The sequence below is a fragment of the Phalangium opilio genome, unplaced genomic scaffold, assembly GCF_054372755.1.
Source record: "Phalangium opilio isolate 3A_F unplaced genomic scaffold, DU_Popi_V2 ptg000090l_1, whole genome shotgun sequence".
NCBI lineage: Eukaryota > Metazoa > Arthropoda > Arachnida > Opiliones > Phalangiidae > Phalangium > Phalangium opilio.
Window position 1 is genome coordinate 2,123,774 of NW_028324195.1, and position 13,945 is coordinate 2,137,718.

A 13,945-nucleotide genomic window follows, 5' to 3' on the forward strand; every position below is an offset into this window, starting at 1 on the left:
GGATGGCGGAGCGGTCTAAGGCTCCAGACTAAAGGGGCTTAGTTTCTTTCGTTCACAACGTGAATCTGTGGATTCTACTCCTCGTATGAGGGCGTGGGTTCGAATCCCACTTCTGACACGATATGTTTTATGAAATTAACTGGAAGAGATGTAATTTATAAAACGTCCAAATTAAGAGTGACCACGTCAGGATGGCGGATCGGTCTAAGGCGCAAGACTCAAGGGGCGTAGTTTGTTTCGTTCACAACGTGAATCTGTGTATTCTGGTCCTCGTATGAGGGCGTGGGTTCGAATCCCACTTCTGACACGCTATGTTTTATGAAATTAACTGGAAGAGATGTAATTTATAAAACGTCCCAATTGAATGAATCCAAGTCAGGGTGGCCGAGCGGTCTAAGGCGCCAGACTCAAGGGGCTCAGTTTCCTTCGTTAACAACGTGAATCTGTGTATTCTGGTCCTCTTATGAGGGCGTGGGTTCGAATCCCACTTCTGACAGGATATGTTTTATGAAATTAACTAGAATAGATGTAATTTATAAAACGTCCCAATTTAAAGAATCCATGTCAGGTAGGCCGATCGGTCTAAGGCGCCAGACTCAAGGGGCTAAGTTTCTTTCGTTCTCAACGTGAATCTGTGTATTCTGGTCCTCGTATGAGGGCGTTGGTTCGAATCCCACTTCTGACACGATATGTTTTATGAAATTAACTGGAAGAGATGTAATTTATAAACTCCCCAATTGAAAGAATCCATGTCAGGATGGCCGAGCGGTATAAGGCGCCAGACTCAAGGGGCTCAGTTTTCTTCGTTCACAACGTGAATCTGTGTATTCTGGTCCTCGTATGAGGGCGTGGGTTCGAATCCCACTTCTGACACGATATGTTTTATGAAATTAACTGGAAGAGATGTAATTTATAAAACGTCCCAATTAAATGAATGCAAGTCAGGGTGGCCGAGCGGTCTAAGGCGCCAGACTCAAGGGGCTCAGTTTCCTTCGTTCACAACGTGAATCTGTGTATTCTGGTCCTCGTATGAGGGCGTGGGTTCGAATCCCACTTCTGACACGATATGTTTTATGAAATTAAATAGAATAGATGTAATTTATAAAACGTCCAAATTGAAAGAATCCATGTCAGGATGGCGGAGCGGTCTAAGGCGCCAGACTCAAGGGGCTTAGTTTGTTTCGTTCACAACTTGAATCTGTGTATTCTGGTCCTCGTGTGAGGGCGCGGGTTCGAATTTCACTTCTGACACGAAGTGGTTTATGAAATTAACTGGAAGAGATGTAATTTATTAAACGTCCAAATTAGAAGAGACCACGTCAGGATGGCGGAGCGGTCTAAGACGCCAGACTCAAGGGGCTCAGTTTCCTTCGTTCACAACGTGAATCTGTGTATTCTGGTCCTCGTATGAGGGCGTGGGTTCGAATCCCACTTCTGACACGATATGTTTTATGAAATTAAATAGAATAGATGTAATTTATAAAACGTCCCAATTGAAAGAATCCATGTCAGGATGGCGGAGCGGTCTAAGGCGCCAGACTCAAGGGGCTTAGTTTGTTTCGTTCACAACGTGAATCTGTGTATTCTGGTCCTCGTATGAGGGCGTGGGTTCGAATCCCACTTCTGACACGAAGTGGTTTATGAAATTAACTGGAAGAGATGTAATTTATAAAACGTCCAAATTAGAAGAGACCACGTCAGGATGGCGGAGCGGTCTAAGACGCCAGACTAAAGGGGCTTAGTTTCTTTCGTTCACAACGTGAATCTGTGGATTCTACTCCTCGTATGAGGGCGTGGGTTCGAATCCCACTTCTGACACGATATGTTTTATGAAATTAGCTGGAAGAGATGTAATTTATAAAACGTGCAAATTAAGAGTGACCACGTCAGGATGGCGGATCGGTCTAAGGCGCAAGACTCAAGGGGCGTAGTTTCTTTCGTTCACAACGTGAATCTGTGTATTCTGGTCCTCGTATGAGGGCGTGGGTTCGAATCCCACTTCTGACACGATATGTTTTATGAAATTAACTGGAAGAGATGTAATTTATAAAACGTCCCAATTGAGTGAATGCAAGTCAGGGTGGCCGAGCGGTCTAAGCCGCCAGACTCAAGGGGCTCAGTTTCCTTCGTTCACAACGTGAATCTGTGTATTCTGGTCCTCGTATGAGGGCGTGGGTTCGAATCCCACTTCTGACACGATATGTTTTATGAAATTAAATAGAATAGATGTAATTTATAAAACGTCCAAATTAGAAGTGTCCACGTCAGCATGGCGGAGCGGTCTAAGGCGCAAGACTCAAGGGGTCGTAGTTTCTTTCGTTCACAACGTGAATCTGTGTATTCTGGTCCTCGTTTGAGGGCGTGGGTTCGAATCCCACTTCTGACACGATATGTTTTATGAAATTAACTGGAAGAGATGTAATTTATAAAACGTCCCAATTGAATGAATGCAAGTCAGGGTGGCCGAAATGTCTAAGGCGCCAGACTCAAGGGGCTCAGTTTCCTTCGTTCACAACGTGAATCTGTGTGTTCTGGTCCTCGTATGAGGGCGTGGGTTCGAATCCCACTTCTGACACGATATGTTTTATGAAATTAAATAGAATAGATGTAATTTATAAAACGTCCCAATTGAAAGAATCCATGTCAGGATGGCTGAGCGGTCTAAGGCGCCAGACTCAAGGGGCTCAGTTTCCTTCGTTCACAACGTGAATATGTGTATTCTGGTCCTCGTATGAGGGCGTGGGTTCGAATCCCACTTCTGACACGATATGTTTTATGAAATTAACTGGAAGAGATGTAATTTATAAAACGTCCCAATTGAATGAATGCAAGTCAGGGTGGCCGAGCGGTCTAAGGCGCCAGACTCAAGGGGCTCAGTTTCCTTTGTTCACAACGTGAATCTGTGTATTTTGGTCCTCGTATGAGGGCGTGGGTTCGAATCCCACTTCTGACACGATATGTTGTACGAAATTAAATAGAATAGATGTAATTTAAAAAACGTCCCAATTGAAAGAATCCATGTCAGGATGGCGGAGCGGTCTAAGGCGCCAGACTCAAGGGGCTTAGTTTGTTTCGTTCACAACTTGAATCTGTGTATTCTGGTCCTCGTGTGAGGGCGCGGGTTCGAATTTCACTTCTGACACGAAGTGGTTTATGAAATTAACTGGAAGAGATGTAATTTATAAAACGTCCAAATTAGAAGAGACCACGTCAGGATGGCGGAGCGGTCTAAGGCGCCAGACTAAAGGGGCTTAGTTTCTTTCGTTCACAACGTGAATCTGTGGATTCTACTCCTCGTATGAGGGCGTGGGTTCGAATCCCACTTCTGACACGATATGTTTTATGAAATTAACTGGAAGAGATGTAATTTATAAAACATCCAAATTAAGAGTGACCACGTCAGGATGGCGGATCGGTCTAAGGCGCAAGACTCAAGGGGCGTAGTTTGTTTCGTTCACAACGTGAATCTGTGTATTCTGGTCCTCGTATGAGGGCGTGGGTTCGAATCCCACTTCTGACACGCTATGTTTTATGAAATTAACTGGAAGAGATGTAATTTATAAAACGTCCCAATTGAATGAATCCAAGTCAGGGTGGCCGAGCGGTCTAAGGCGCCAGACTCAAGGGGCTCAGTTTCCTTCGTTAACAACGTGAATCTGTGTATTCTGGTCCTCTTATGAGGGCGTGGGTTCGAATCCCACTTCTGACACGATATGTTTTATGAAATTAACTAGAATAGATGTAATTTATAAAACGTCCCAATTGAAAGAATCCATGTCAGGTAGGCCGAGCGGTCTAAGGCGCCAGACTCAAGGGGCTAAGTTTCTTTCGTTCTCAACGTGAATCTGTGTATTCTGGTCCTCGTATGAGGGCGTTGGTTCGAATCCCACTTCTGACACGATATGTTTTATGAAATTAACTGGAAGAGATGTAATTTATAAAACGTCCCAATTAAATGAATGCAAGTCAGGGTGGCCGAGCGGTCTAAGGAGCCAGACTCAAGGGGCTCAGTTTCCTTCGTTCACAACGTGAATCTGTGTATTCTGGTCCTCGTATGAGGGCGTGGGTTCGAATCCCACTTCTGACACGATATGTTTTATGAAATTAACTGGAAGAGATGTAATTTATAAAACGTCCCAATTAAATGAATGCAAGTCAGGGTGGCCGAGCGGTCTAAGGCGCCAGACTCAAGGGGCTCAGTTTCCTTCGTTCACAACGTGAATCTGTGTATTCTGGTCCTCGTATGAGGGCGTGGGTTCGAATCCCACTTCTGACACGATATGTTTTATGAAATTAACTGGAAGAGATGTAATTTATAAAACGTCCCAATTAAATGAATGCAAGTCAGGGTGGCCGAGCGGTCTAAGGCGCCAGACTCAAGGGGCTCAGTTTCCTTCGTTCACAACGTGAATCTGTGTATTCTGGTCCTCGTATGAGGGCGTGGGTTCGAATCCCACTTCTGACACGATATGTTTTATGAAATTAAATAGAATAGATGTAATTTATAAAACGTCCCAATTGAAAGAATCCATGTCAGGATGGCGGAGCGGTCTAAGGCGCCAGACTCAAGGGGCTTAGTTTGTTTCGTTCACAACGTGAATCTGTGTATTCTGGTCCTCGTATGAGGGCGTGGGTTCGAATCCCACTTCTGACACGAAGTGGTTTATGAAATTAAATAGAATAGATGTAATTTATAAAACGTCCCAATTGAAAGAATCCACGTCAGGATGGCGGAGCGGTCTAAGGCGCCAGACTCAAGGGGCTCAGTTTCCTTCGTTCACAACGTGAATCTGTGTATTCTGGTCCTCGTTTGAGGGCGTGGGTTCGAATCCCACTTCTGACACGATATGTTTTATGAAATTAACTGGAAGAGATGTAATTTATAAAACGTCCCAATTGAATGAATGCAAGTCAGGGTGGCCGAGCGGTCTAAGCCGCCAGACTCAAGGGGCTCAGTTTCCTTCGTTCACAACGTGAATCTGTGTATTCTGGTCCTCGTATGAGGGCGTGGGTTCGAATCCCACTTCTGACACGATATGTTTTATGAAATTAAATAGAATAGATGTTACTTATAAAACGTCCCAATTGAAAGAATCCATGTCAGGATGGCCGAGCGGTCTAAGGCGCCAGACTCAAGGGGCTCAGTTTCCTTCGTTCACAACGTGAATATGTGTATTCTGGTCCTTGTATGAGGGCGTGGGTTCGAATCCCACTTCTGGCACGATATGTTTTATGAAATTAACTGGAAGGGATGTAATTTATAAAACGTCCCAATTGAATGAATGCAAGTCAGGGTGGCCGAGCGGTCTAAGGTGCCAGACTCAAGGGGCTCAGTTTCCTTCGTTCACAACGTGAATCTGTGTATTCTGGTCCTCGTATGAGGGCGTGGGTTCGAATCCCACTTCTGACACGATATGTTTTATGAAATTAAATAGAATAGATGTAATTTATAAAACGTCCCAATTGAAAGAATCCATGTCAGGATGGCGGAGCGGTCTAAGGCGCCAGACTCAAGGGGCTTAGTTTGTTTCGTTCACAACGTGAATCTGTGTATTCTGGTCCTCGTATGAGGGCGTGGGTTCGAATCCCACTTCTGACACGAAGTGGTTTATGAAATTAACTGGAAGAGATGTAATTTATAAAACGTCCAAATTAGAAGAGACCACGTCAGGATGGCGGAGCGGTCTAAGACGCCAGACTAAAGGGGCTTAGTTTCTTTCGTTCACAACGTGAATCTGTGGATTCTACTCCTCGTATGAGGGCGTGGGTTCGAATCCCACTTCTGACACGATATGTTTTATGAAATTAGCTGGAAGAGATGTAATTTATAAAACGTGCAAATTAAGAGTGACCACGTCAGGATGGCGGATCGGTCTAAGGCGCAAGACTCAAGGGGCGTAGTTTCTTTCGTTCACAACGTGAATCTGTGTATTCTGGTCCTCGTATGAGGGCGTGGGTTCGAATCCCACTTCTGACACGATATGTTTTATGAAATTAACTGGAAGAGATGTAATTTATAAAACGTCCCAATTGAGTGAATGCAAGTCAGGGTGGCCGAGCGGTCTAAGCCGCCAGACTCAAGGGGCTCAGTTTCCTTCGTTCACAACGTGAATCTGTGTATTCTGGTCCTCGTATGAGGGCGTGGGTTCGAATCCCACTTCTGACACGATATGTTTTATGAAATTAAATAGAATAGATGTAATTTATAAAACGTCCAAATTAGAAGTGTCCACGTCAGCATGGCGGAGCGGTCTAAGGCGCAAGACTCAAGGGGTCGTAGTTTCTTTCGTTCACAACGTGAATCTGTGTATTCTGGTCCTCGTTTGAGGGCGTGGGTTCGAATCCCACTTCTGACACGATATGTTTTATGAAATTAACTGGAAGAGATGTAATTTATAAAACGTCCCAATTGAATGAATGCAAGTCAGGGTGGCCGAAATGTCTAAGGCGCCAGACTCAAGGGGCTCAGTTTCCTTCGTTCACAACGTGAATCTGTGTGTTCTGGTCCTCGTATGAGGGCGTGGGTTCGAATCCCACTTCTGACACGATATGTTTTATGAAATTAAATAGAATAGATGTAATTTATAAAACGTCCCAATTGAAAGAATCCATGTCAGGATGGCTGAGCGGTCTAAGGCGCCAGACTCAAGGGGCTCAGTTTCCTTCGTTCACAACGTGAATATGTGTATTCTGGTCCTCGTATGAGGGCGTGGGTTCGAATCCCACTTCTGACACGATATGTTTTATGAAATTAACTGGAAGAGATGTAATTTATAAAACGTCCCAATTGAATGAATGCAAGTCAGGGTGGCCGAGCGGTCTAAGGCGCCAGACTCAAGGGGCTCAGTTTCCTTTGTTCACAACGTGAATCTGTGTATTTTGGTCCTCGTATGAGGGCGTGGGTTCGAATCCCACTTCTGACACGATATGTTGTACGAAATTAAATAGAATAGATGTAATTTAAAAAACGTCCCAATTGAAAGAATCCATGTCAGGATGGCGGAGCGGTCTAAGGCGCCAGACTCAAGGGGCTTAGTTTGTTTCGTTCACAACTTGAATCTGTGTATTCTGGTCCTCGTGTGAGGGCGCGGGTTCGAATTTCACTTCTGACACGAAGTGGTTTATGAAATTAACTGGAAGAGATGTAATTTATAAAACGTCCAAATTAGAAGAGACCACGTCAGGATGGCGGAGCGGTCTAAGGCGCCAGACTAAAGGGGCTTAGTTTCTTTCGTTCACAACGTGAATCTGTGGATTCTACTCCTCGTATGAGGGCGTGGGTTCGAATCCCACTTCTGACACGATATGTTTTATGAAATTAACTGGAAGAGATGTAATTTATAAAACATCCAAATTAAGAGTGACCACGTCAGGATGGCGGATCGGTCTAAGGCGCAAGACTCAAGGGGCGTAGTTTGTTTCGTTCACAACGTGAATCTGTGTATTCTGGTCCTCGTATGAGGGCGTGGGTTCGAATCCCACTTCTGACACGCTATGTTTTATGAAATTAACTGGAAGAGATGTAATTTATAAAACGTCCCAATTGAATGAATCCAAGTCAGGGTGGCCGAGCGGTCTAAGGCGCCAGACTCAAGGGGCTCAGTTTCCTTCGTTAACAACGTGAATCTGTGTATTCTGGTCCTCTTATGAGGGCGTGGGTTCGAATCCCACTTCTGACACGATATGTTTTATGAAATTAACTAGAATAGATGTAATTTATAAAACGTCCCAATTGAAAGAATCCATGTCAGGTAGGCCGAGCGGTCTAAGGCGCCAGACTCAAGGGGCTAAGTTTCTTTCGTTCTCAACGTGAATCTGTGTATTCTGGTCCTCGTATGAGGGCGTTGGTTCGAATCCCACTCCTGACACGATATGTTTTATGAAATTAACTGGAAGAGATGTAATTTATAAAACGTCCCAATTAAATGAATGCAAGTCAGGGTGGCCGAGCGGTCTAAGGAGCCAGACTCAAGGGGCTCAGTTTCCTTCGTTCACAACGTGAATCTGTGTATTCTGGTCCTCGTATGAGGGCGTGGGTTCGAATCCCACTTCTGACACGATATGTTTTATGAAATTAACTGGAAGAGATGTAATTTATAAAACGTCCCAATTAAATGAATGCAAGTCAGGGTGGCCGAGCGGTCTAAGGCGCCAGACTCAAGGGGCTCAGTTTCCTTCGTTCACAACGTGAATCTGTGTATTCTGGTCCTCGTATGAGGGCGTGGGTTCGAATCCCACTTCTGACACGATATGTTTTATGAAATTAACTGGAAGAGATGTAATTTATAAAACGTCCCAATTAAATGAATGCAAGTCAGGGTGGCCGAGCGGTCTAAGGCGCCAGACTCAAGGGGCTCAGTTTCCTTCGTTCACAACGTGAATCTGTGTATTCTGGTCCTCGTATGAGGGCGTGGGTTCGAATCCCACTTCTGACACGATATGTTTTATGAAATTAAATAGAATAGATGTAATTTATAAAACGTCCCAATTGAAAGAATCCATGTCAGGATGGCGGAGCGGTCTAAGGCGCCAGACTCAAGGGGCTTAGTTTGTTTCGTTCACAACGTGAATCTGTGTATTCTGGTCCTCGTATGAGGGCGTGGGTTCGAATCCCACTTCTGACACGAAGTGGTTTATGAAATTAAATAGAATAGATGTAATTTATAAAACGTCCCAATTGAAAGAATCCACGTCAGGATGGCGGAGCGGTCTAAGGCGCCAGACTCAAGGGGCTCAGTTTCCTTCGTTCACAACGTGAATCTGTGTATTCTGGTCCTCGTTTGAGGGCGTGGGTTCGAATCCCACTTCTGACACGATATGTTTTATGAAATTAACTGGAAGAGATGTAATTTATAAAACGTCCCAATTGAATGAATGCAAGTCAGGGTGGCCGAGCGGTCTAAGCCGCCAGACTCAAGGGGCTCAGTTTCCTTCGTTCACAACGTGAATCTGTGTATTCTGGTCCTCGTATGAGGGCGTGGGTTCGAATCCCACTTCTGACACGATATGTTTTATGAAATTAAATAGAATAGATGTTACTTATAAAACGTCCCAATTGAAAGAATCCATGTCAGGATGGCCGAGCGGTCTAAGGCGCCAGACTCAAGGGGCTCAGTTTCCTTCGTTCACAACGTGAATATGTGTATTCTGGTCCTTGTATGAGGGCGTGGGTTCGAATCCCACTTCTGGCACGATATGTTTTATGAAATTAACTGGAAGGGATGTAATTTATAAAACGTCCCAATTGAATGAATGCAAGTCAGGGTGGCCGAGCGGTCTAAGGTGCCAGACTCAAGGGGCTCAGTTTCCTTCGTTCACAACGTGAATCTGTGTATTCTGGTCCTCGTATGAGGGCGTGGGTTGGAATTCCACTTCTAACACGATATGTTTTATGAAATTAACTGGAAGAGATGTAATTTATAAAACGTCCAAATTAGAAGTGACCACGTCAGCATGGCGGAGCGGTCTAAGGCGCAAGACTCAAGGGGTCGTAGTTTCTTTCGTTCACAACGTGAATCTGTGTATTCTGGTCCTCGTTTGAGGGCGTGGGTTCGAATCCCACTTCTGACACGATATGTTTTATGAAATTAACTGGAAGAGATGTAATTTATAAAACGTCCCAATTGAATGAATGCAAGTCAGGGTGGCCGAGCGGTCTAAGCCGCCAGACTCAAGGGGCTCAGTTTCCTTCGTTCACAACGTGAATCTGTGTATTCTGGTCCTCGTATGAGGGCGTGGGTTCGAATCCCACTTCTGACACGATATGTTTTATGAAATTAAATAGAATAGATGTTACTTATAAAACGTCCCAATTGAAAGAATCCATGTCAGGATGGCCGAGCGGTCTAAGGCGCCAGACTCAAGGGGCTCAGTTTCCTTCGTTCACAACGTGAATCTGTGTATTCTGGTCCTCGTTTGAGGGCGTGGGTTCGAATCCCACTTCTGACACGATATGTTTTATGAAATTAACTGGAAGAGATGTAATTTATAAAACGTCCCAATTGAATGAATGCAAGTCAGGGTGGCCGAGCGGTCTAAGCCGCCAGACTCAAGGGGCTCAGTTTCCTTCGTTCACAACGTGAATCTGTGTATTCTGGTCCTCGTATGAGGGCGTGGGTTCGAATACCACTTCTGACACGATATGTTTTATGAAATTAAATAGAATAGATGTTACTTATAAAACGTCCCAATTGAAAGAATCCATGTCAGGATGGCCGAGCGGTCTAAGGCGCCAGACTCAAGGGGCTCAGTTTCCTTCGTTCACAACGTGAATATGTGTATTCTGGTCCTCGTATGAGGGCGTGGGTTCGAATCCCACTTCTGACACGATATGTTTTATGAAATTAACTGGAAGAGATGTAATTTATAAAACGTCCCAATTGAGTGAATGCAAGTCAGGGTGGCCGAGCGGTCTAAGGTGCCAGACTCAAGGGGCTCAGTTTCCTTCGTTCACAACGTGAATCTGTGTATTCTGGTCCTCGTATGAGGGCGTGGGTTGGAATTCCACTTCTAACACGATATGTTTTATGAAATTAACTGGAAGAGATGTAATTTATAAAACGTCCAAATTAGAAGTGACCACGTCAGCATGGCGGAGCGGTCTAAGGCGCAAGACTCAAGGGGTCGTAGTTTCTTTCGTTCACAACGTGAATCTGTGTATTCTGGTCCTCGTTTGAGGGCGTGGGTTCGAATCCCACTTCTGACACGATATGTTTTATGAAATTAACTGGAAGAGATGTAATTTATAAAACGTCCCAATTGAATGAATGCAAGTCAGGGTGGCCGAACGGTCTAAGGCGCCAGACTCAAGGGGCTCAGTTTCCTTCGTTCATAACGTGAATCTGTGTATTCTGGTCCTCGTATGAGGGCGTGGGTTCGAATCCCACTTCTGACACGATATGTTTTATGAAATTAAATAGAATAGATGTAATTTATAAAACGTCCCAATTGAAAGAATCCATGTCAGGATGGCCGAGCGGTCTAAGGCGCCAGACTCAAGGGGCTCAGTTTCCTTCGTTCACAACGTGAATATGTGTATTCTGGTCCTCGTATGAGGGCGTGGGTTCGAATCCCACTTCTGACACGATATGTTTTATGAAATCAACTGGAAGAGATGTAATTTATAAAACGTCCCAATTGAATGAATGCAAGTCAGGGTGGCCGAGCGGTCTAAGGCGCCAGACTCAAGGGGCTCAGTTTCCTTCGTTCACAACGTGAATCTGTGTATTTTGGTCCTCGTATGAGGGCGTGGGTTCGAGTCCCACTTCTGACTCGATATGTTTTACGAAATTAAATAGAATAGATGTAATTTATAAAACGTCCCAATTGAAAGAATCCATGTCAGGATGGCGGAGCGGTCTAAGGCGCCAGACTCAAGGGGCTTAGTTTGTTTCGTTCACAACTTGAATCTGTGTATTCTGGTCCTCGTGTGAGGGCGCGGGTTCGAATTTCACTTCTGACACGAAGTGGTTTATAAAATTAACTGGAAGAGATGTAATTTATAAAACGTCCAAATTAGAAGAGACCACGTCAGGATGGCGGAGCGGTCTAAGGCGCCAGACTAAAGGGGCTTAGTTTCTTTCGTTCACAACGTGAATCTGTGGATTCTACTCCTCGTATGAGGGCGTGGGTTCGAATCCCACTTCTGACACGATATGTTTTATGAAATTAACTGGAAGAGATGTAATTTATAAAACGTCCAAATTAAGAGTGACCACGTCAGGATGGCGGATCGGTCTAAGGCGCAAGACTCAAGGGGCGTAGTTTGTTTCGTTCACAACGTGAATCTGTGTATTCTGGTCCTCGTATGAGGGCGTGGGTTCGAATCCCACTTCTGACACGCTATGTTTTATGAAATTAACTGGAAGAGATGTAATTTATAAAACGTCTCAATTGGATGAATCCAAGTCAGGGTGGCCGAGAGGTCTAAGGCGCCAGACTCAAGGGGCTCAGTTTCCTTCGTTAACAACGTGAATCTGTGTATTCTGGTCCTCTTATGAGGGCGTGGGTTCGAATCCCACTTCTGACACGATATGTTTTATGAAATTAAATAGAATAGATGTTACTTATAAAACGTCCCAATTGAAAGAATCCATGTCAGGATGGCCGAGCGGTCTAAGGCGCCAGACTCAAGGGGCTCAGTTTCCTTCGTTCACAACGTGAATATGTGTATTCTGGTCCTTGTATGAGGGCGTGGGTTCGAATCCCACTTCTGGCACGATATGTTTTATGAAATTAACTGGAAGGGATGTAATTTATAAAACGTCCCAATTGAATGAATGCAAGTCAGGGTGGCCGAGCGGTCTAAGGTGCCAGACTCAAGGGGCTCAGTTTCCTTCGTTCACAACGTGAATCTGTGTATTCTGGTCCTCGTATGAGGGCGTGGGTTGGAATTCCACTTCTAACACGATATGTTTTATGAAATTAACTGGAAGAGATGTAATTTATAAAACGTCCAAATTAGAAGTGACCACGTCAGCATGGCGGAGCGGTCTAAGGCGCAAGACTCAAGGGGTCGTAGTTTCTTTCGTTCACAACGTGAATCTGTGTATTCTGGTCCTCGTTTGAGGGCGTGGGTTCGAATCCCACTTCTGACACGATATGTTTTATGAAATTAACTGGAAGAGATGTAATTTATAAAACGTCCCAATTGAATGAATGCAAGTCAGGGTGGCCGAGCGGTCTAAGCCGCCAGACTCAAGGGGCTCAGTTTCCTTCGTTCACAACGTGAATCTGTGTATTCTGGTCCTCGTATGAGGGCGTGGGTTCGAATCCCACTTCTGACACGATATGTTTTATGAAATTAAATAGAATAGATGTTACTTATAAAACGTCCCAATTGAAAGAATCCATGTCAGGATGGCCGAGCGGTCTAAGGCGCCAGACTCAAGGGGCTCAGTTTCCTTCGTTCACAACGTGAATCTGTGTATTCTGGTCCTCGTTTGAGGGCGTGGGTTCGAATCCCACTTCTGACACGATATGTTTTATGAAATTAACTGGAAGAGATGTAATTTATAAAACGTCCCAATTGAATGAATGCAAGTCAGGGTGGCCGAGCGGTCTAAGCCGCCAGACTCAAGGGGCTCAGTTTCCTTCGTTCACAACGTGAATCTGTGTATTCTGGTTCTCGTATGAGGGCGTGGGTTCGAATACCACTTCTGACACGATATGTTTTATGAAATTAAATAGAATAGATGTTACTTATAAAACGTCCCAATTGAAAGAATCCATGTCAGGATGGCCGAGCGGTCTAAGGCGCCAGACTCAAGGGGCTCAGTTTCCTTCGTTCACAACGTGAATATGTGTATTCTGGTCCTCGTATGAGGGCGTGGGTTCGAATCCCACTTCTGACACGATATGTTTTATGAAATTAACTGGAAGAGATGTAATTTATAAAACGTCCCAATTGAGTGAATGCAAGTCAGGGTGGCCGAGCGGTCTAAGGTGCCAGACTCAAGGGGCTCAGTTTCCTTCGTTCACAACGTGAATCTGTGTATTCTGGTCCTCGTATGAGGGCGTGGGTTGGAATTCCACTTCTAACACGATATGTTTTATGAAATTAACTGGAAGAGATGTAATTTATAAAACGTCCAAATTAGAAGTGACCACGTCAGCATGGCGGAGCGGTCTAAGGCGCAAGACTCAAGGGGTCGTAGTTTCTTTCGTTCACAACGTGAATCTGTGTATTCTGGTCCTCGTTTGAGGGCGTGGGTTCGAATCCCACTTCTGACACGATATGTTTTATGAAATTAACTGGAAGAGATGTAATTTATAAAACGTCCCAATTGAATGAATGCAAGTCAGGGTGGCCGAACGGTCTAAGGCGCCAGACTCAAGGGGCTCAGTTTCCTTCGTTCATAACGTGAATCTGTGTATTCTGGTCCTCGTATGAGGGCGTGGGTTCGAATCCCACTTCTGACACGATATGTTTTATGAAATTAAATAG

The 13,945-nt window shown here is 44.6% G+C and overlaps 20 non-coding genes across 20 annotated transcripts; all 20 read left to right on the forward strand.

Annotated features, from left to right (window-relative positions):
• The first annotated feature begins 374 nt into the window (after nt 1-374).
• Nucleotides 375-496, forward strand: TRNAL-CAA (transfer RNA leucine (anticodon CAA)). The gene is made up of 2 exons: nt 375-412; nt 451-496. It is a non-coding gene; the product is annotated as a tRNA-Leu (tRNA).
• Nucleotides 497-751: 255 nt separating this feature from the next.
• TRNAL-CAA (transfer RNA leucine (anticodon CAA)) lies at nt 752-873 on the forward strand. Its single transcript has 2 exons — nt 752-789; nt 828-873. It is a non-coding gene; the product is annotated as a tRNA-Leu (tRNA).
• Nucleotides 874-940: 67 nt separating this feature from the next.
• Nucleotides 941-1,062, forward strand: TRNAL-CAA (transfer RNA leucine (anticodon CAA)). Its single transcript has 2 exons — nt 941-978; nt 1,017-1,062. It is a non-coding gene; the product is annotated as a tRNA-Leu (tRNA).
• A 1,580-nt stretch (nt 1,063-2,642) lies between these two features.
• On the forward strand, nt 2,643-2,764 carry TRNAL-CAA (transfer RNA leucine (anticodon CAA)). The gene is made up of 2 exons: nt 2,643-2,680; nt 2,719-2,764. It is a non-coding gene; the product is annotated as a tRNA-Leu (tRNA).
• Nucleotides 2,765-3,587: 823 nt separating this feature from the next.
• TRNAL-CAA (transfer RNA leucine (anticodon CAA)) lies at nt 3,588-3,709 on the forward strand. The gene is made up of 2 exons: nt 3,588-3,625; nt 3,664-3,709. It is a non-coding gene; the product is annotated as a tRNA-Leu (tRNA).
• A 445-nt stretch (nt 3,710-4,154) lies between these two features.
• On the forward strand, nt 4,155-4,276 carry TRNAL-CAA (transfer RNA leucine (anticodon CAA)). Its single transcript has 2 exons — nt 4,155-4,192; nt 4,231-4,276. It is a non-coding gene; the product is annotated as a tRNA-Leu (tRNA).
• A 67-nt stretch (nt 4,277-4,343) lies between these two features.
• On the forward strand, nt 4,344-4,465 carry TRNAL-CAA (transfer RNA leucine (anticodon CAA)). Its single transcript has 2 exons — nt 4,344-4,381; nt 4,420-4,465. It is a non-coding gene; the product is annotated as a tRNA-Leu (tRNA).
• An 823-nt stretch (nt 4,466-5,288) lies between these two features.
• On the forward strand, nt 5,289-5,410 carry TRNAL-CAA (transfer RNA leucine (anticodon CAA)). Its single transcript has 2 exons — nt 5,289-5,326; nt 5,365-5,410. It is a non-coding gene; the product is annotated as a tRNA-Leu (tRNA).
• Nucleotides 5,411-6,612: 1,202 nt separating this feature from the next.
• On the forward strand, nt 6,613-6,734 carry TRNAL-CAA (transfer RNA leucine (anticodon CAA)). The gene is made up of 2 exons: nt 6,613-6,650; nt 6,689-6,734. It is a non-coding gene; the product is annotated as a tRNA-Leu (tRNA).
• An 823-nt stretch (nt 6,735-7,557) lies between these two features.
• Nucleotides 7,558-7,679, forward strand: TRNAL-CAA (transfer RNA leucine (anticodon CAA)). The gene is made up of 2 exons: nt 7,558-7,595; nt 7,634-7,679. It is a non-coding gene; the product is annotated as a tRNA-Leu (tRNA).
• Nucleotides 7,680-8,124: 445 nt separating this feature from the next.
• TRNAL-CAA (transfer RNA leucine (anticodon CAA)) lies at nt 8,125-8,246 on the forward strand. The gene is made up of 2 exons: nt 8,125-8,162; nt 8,201-8,246. It is a non-coding gene; the product is annotated as a tRNA-Leu (tRNA).
• A 67-nt stretch (nt 8,247-8,313) lies between these two features.
• Nucleotides 8,314-8,435, forward strand: TRNAL-CAA (transfer RNA leucine (anticodon CAA)). The gene is made up of 2 exons: nt 8,314-8,351; nt 8,390-8,435. It is a non-coding gene; the product is annotated as a tRNA-Leu (tRNA).
• Nucleotides 8,436-9,826: 1,391 nt separating this feature from the next.
• TRNAL-CAA (transfer RNA leucine (anticodon CAA)) lies at nt 9,827-9,948 on the forward strand. The gene is made up of 2 exons: nt 9,827-9,864; nt 9,903-9,948. It is a non-coding gene; the product is annotated as a tRNA-Leu (tRNA).
• Nucleotides 9,949-10,204: 256 nt separating this feature from the next.
• On the forward strand, nt 10,205-10,326 carry TRNAL-CAA (transfer RNA leucine (anticodon CAA)). Its single transcript has 2 exons — nt 10,205-10,242; nt 10,281-10,326. It is a non-coding gene; the product is annotated as a tRNA-Leu (tRNA).
• A 446-nt stretch (nt 10,327-10,772) lies between these two features.
• On the forward strand, nt 10,773-10,894 carry TRNAL-CAA (transfer RNA leucine (anticodon CAA)). The gene is made up of 2 exons: nt 10,773-10,810; nt 10,849-10,894. It is a non-coding gene; the product is annotated as a tRNA-Leu (tRNA).
• Nucleotides 10,895-10,961: 67 nt separating this feature from the next.
• On the forward strand, nt 10,962-11,083 carry TRNAL-CAA (transfer RNA leucine (anticodon CAA)). The gene is made up of 2 exons: nt 10,962-10,999; nt 11,038-11,083. It is a non-coding gene; the product is annotated as a tRNA-Leu (tRNA).
• An 823-nt stretch (nt 11,084-11,906) lies between these two features.
• TRNAL-CAA (transfer RNA leucine (anticodon CAA)) lies at nt 11,907-12,028 on the forward strand. Its single transcript has 2 exons — nt 11,907-11,944; nt 11,983-12,028. It is a non-coding gene; the product is annotated as a tRNA-Leu (tRNA).
• An 824-nt stretch (nt 12,029-12,852) lies between these two features.
• On the forward strand, nt 12,853-12,974 carry TRNAL-CAA (transfer RNA leucine (anticodon CAA)). The gene is made up of 2 exons: nt 12,853-12,890; nt 12,929-12,974. It is a non-coding gene; the product is annotated as a tRNA-Leu (tRNA).
• A 256-nt stretch (nt 12,975-13,230) lies between these two features.
• Nucleotides 13,231-13,352, forward strand: TRNAL-CAA (transfer RNA leucine (anticodon CAA)). Its single transcript has 2 exons — nt 13,231-13,268; nt 13,307-13,352. It is a non-coding gene; the product is annotated as a tRNA-Leu (tRNA).
• Nucleotides 13,353-13,798: 446 nt separating this feature from the next.
• On the forward strand, nt 13,799-13,920 carry TRNAL-CAA (transfer RNA leucine (anticodon CAA)). Its single transcript has 2 exons — nt 13,799-13,836; nt 13,875-13,920. It is a non-coding gene; the product is annotated as a tRNA-Leu (tRNA).
• Nucleotides 13,921-13,945: the final 25 nt, after the last annotated feature.